The following is a 3,002-nucleotide window of genomic DNA, read 5'->3' on the forward strand; positions in this document are numbered from 1 at the left end:
AAAAAAAAAAAAAAAAAAAAAAAAAAAAGGACCAGGCCACTGGAATTTCTAATTGCTATAAATGCACCTTGCTTTGCCATACACCAAAGGAAGCTGGAGGGGAGGATGGTGAGGTTCTTTTGCTTAGGTCATTTCAATCACTGGCTATCATGGAGAAGGTAATTACACCCCTTGAGAAGCAAAACACTGCAGCATAAATTTGAGCAGTCATGATTCAGGGGCTACAGAGCTGGCTTCTTGGGGCTGTGGCTATGATACAGCTAAGATAATCAGATGCAAGTCTTTAAGTCTCATTTCCTTCTCCGTAGGGCTGTCTCATTAGTGAAAAATAAAAACAGCAAAATTGTGCATAAGTAGTCAATTCCATGATGAGTAAGGAGTGCTCCCCTGGTCCTGGACGTGACTCAGACATGCCCACATAGAAATGAGAGAAATCTGAAAACAAATAAACCACAAATAACTACCAGACACTTTCTATGATTTTCTTAGGAGGAAAATTTCAAAATTGTAAATTCAGTTCTTTAATAGCAATATTAAAATGTAGACGAGGCCAGATGCTGGGGGCTCATGCCTGTAATCCTAGCACTCTGGGAGGCTGAGGCAGGAGGACTGCTTGAGGCTGGGAGCTCAAGCGTGAGCAATAGTGAGACCCTGTCTTGACCAAAAATAGAAAAATGAACTAGGCATAATGGTAAGTGCCTGTATTCCTAGTTATTCAGGAGGCTGAGGCAGGAAGATCACTTAAGTCCAGGATTTTGAGGTTGCTGTGAGCTATGATGACCCTACTGCACTCCAGCTGGATAACAGAGTGAGACCCTGTCTCAAAAAGCAAAAAAAAAAAAGTAAAATGGTCCCTCATCTCATTTGGTCACTAATGGAGAAAGTTACAAGTGAAGAAGAAAGAACAATGTTTCCTATCTTCTATGTATAATGACTCTTATCACCAAGATATAGAAGAACTCATATGACATTGTTGAATAGCAAATAATACATAAAATCCAGAAAAATCCAGTTCTTCAACCCCAAATCTGTATCTGTATTACATTATTATTATCATTATTATAAACCTGTATTGACAGAGATTTGGAGTTTGTTGCCTTCTGTAAAAAAAAAAAAAAAAACTCAAGTTGTAAAGTTTTAGTATAAATTAAAAATGAGGTTCTTAATAATCTCAACCTTACCAGATATGAAACAATTTTAAAATCTTTTAAAGTGTATGAGAACCACTAAACTTTTTGTAGAACATTTGTCATTACCACAAAGAGATGTCTTTAGGGAAAAGTAATAAAATCTCCATAATGCAGATGGTTCTACTTGTCTGGTAAATGGGGAAAAAGTAAGCACTTAAGGTCTTTAGGGCCAATCTTTTGTTCAAGTCTTATTGCTTGATTCTATATTCATCTCTTCCTGTAAGATGAAAACCAGATGATGGTAGAGATGGTCAGCTGGTGTATAGTCAGCCCTGCCCTCCTCAGCCTTGGGAGGGGAACCCCCAGCTAGTGGTCTCTGTGCCATCTTGTGGATTACGGTTTTCTGGATGTCTGTGCTGGTGTCTGAAGTTGTGGGACACCTTCACTGAGGTGGCTGCCGGCCTTGGATTTCAGTGCCTTCATTTTTCTGCTCCTTTTCAGTAGATGAAGAGGGACTCTAGAGACTCATGATCTATAACCCCAATACATAATCTGTCTCACTGGCCTACGTGTTCTCCTTCACCCTGGCTCAAGTACCTTCCATCACTTCTCCCTGCACAGGAGGGTTAGAACACACTGGTCAATACCCACAAGGTCTATGCAGGACAAGGGGGAAGGTAAGGTGATGCCTTGTGTGCCGTCAGGCCTGACATTGAGGGGCACTCTACAATCCTTGCTTCTTTTTTCCGTTCTCATTTTTCTGGTAATTCTGGTGGATACAGTGCAGAAGACCCCATCATGCAGATAACACCTATAATGACGCAGATGACATCTAGAATGGTTACAATCTGCTGCATTTTTGTGGCCTGGCCCTAGAACTCCACCAGGACCTGCAAACTCTGCCACCTGTGCACCCTTTCCGCTTCCACTAACATCAAACTCCATAGGTTCTCTATTCCCTGCACTGTGTCACGATGCTTCCTGGGGCTTATGTTTCTTTACGACAATCTTGTGTACAAATACATCTTGTTTGATGTCATTCCTGTGGATAAAACCATATATGTTTCTTATGTTGAACCATCTCACTGTTCCCAAACTTTCACTGGGATGGCCTTCTTGGGCTGCCACTCACTGCCCGTGGTATCATGCAGAGTGTTTCACCTCACTGCTCATGGCTGCTGTCACAGGGATGATGACTGGGGCCTGCTATAGCAGTGGCACTTCCTCTCCCAGTGTGATGGTGATAAGGCCATGGGGGCTGGTCAGAGCTCTCAGGGGTTCACCCTCCACCTGAGATAGAACTCTTATCATGCTTTTTATTCTTATTCTACTTCCTGGTTAGGTAATGCTTGCTAACCAAGTTTTACATGACAAAGATGATGTCATGGCTCTTCAACACTCATCATAATATAGGAGGGCCTGCAGGGTCTGCAGAAGGCTACATGTCACACGATTGTACTCAAATGTCTTCCTTAGGAAACCAACACAGTCATTTATAGAGACAAGCTTTCTCCTCAGTCAAAACCTGCTTCATATAAGTTAGTCACTGTATCTTGACTTTCCTAATTCATCTCATCAGCAGCAGTGCTAACAGAAAGACTGAACCATATTAACACAGGGTCCTCACAATGAATACTACTCTAACAAAATAGATTTATATTTGTAGACAAATTCCTCAATTACAGGAAATGTTCTCAAAATCTCTCCCAGTAATCATCACCATAATATTTAGATTTATTATAAAATGATGAATATTGTTTTTAACGTTATAAACCTTTCTCTATAAAACCTTTGGGACCGGCTCAGCGCCTATAGCTCAACTGGCTAAGGCGCCAGCCACGTACACCTAAGGTGGTGGGTTCGAATCCCCAG

The 3,002-nt window shown here is 41.4% G+C and overlaps 1 protein-coding gene across 1 annotated transcript in view; it reads right to left on the bottom strand.

Moving 5' to 3' along the window:
* The window catches only part of SLC9A7 (solute carrier family 9 member A7), a 176,320-nt gene that overhangs the window by 92,100 nt on the left and 81,218 nt on the right, over positions 1-3,002 (bottom strand). The gene's annotated exons all lie outside the window — the stretch shown is intronic.

The sequence above is a fragment of the Otolemur garnettii genome, unplaced genomic scaffold (assembly GCF_000181295.1).
Source record: "Otolemur garnettii isolate 467f Iridium unplaced genomic scaffold, OtoGar3 scaffold00153, whole genome shotgun sequence".
NCBI lineage: Eukaryota > Metazoa > Chordata > Mammalia > Primates > Galagidae > Otolemur > Otolemur garnettii.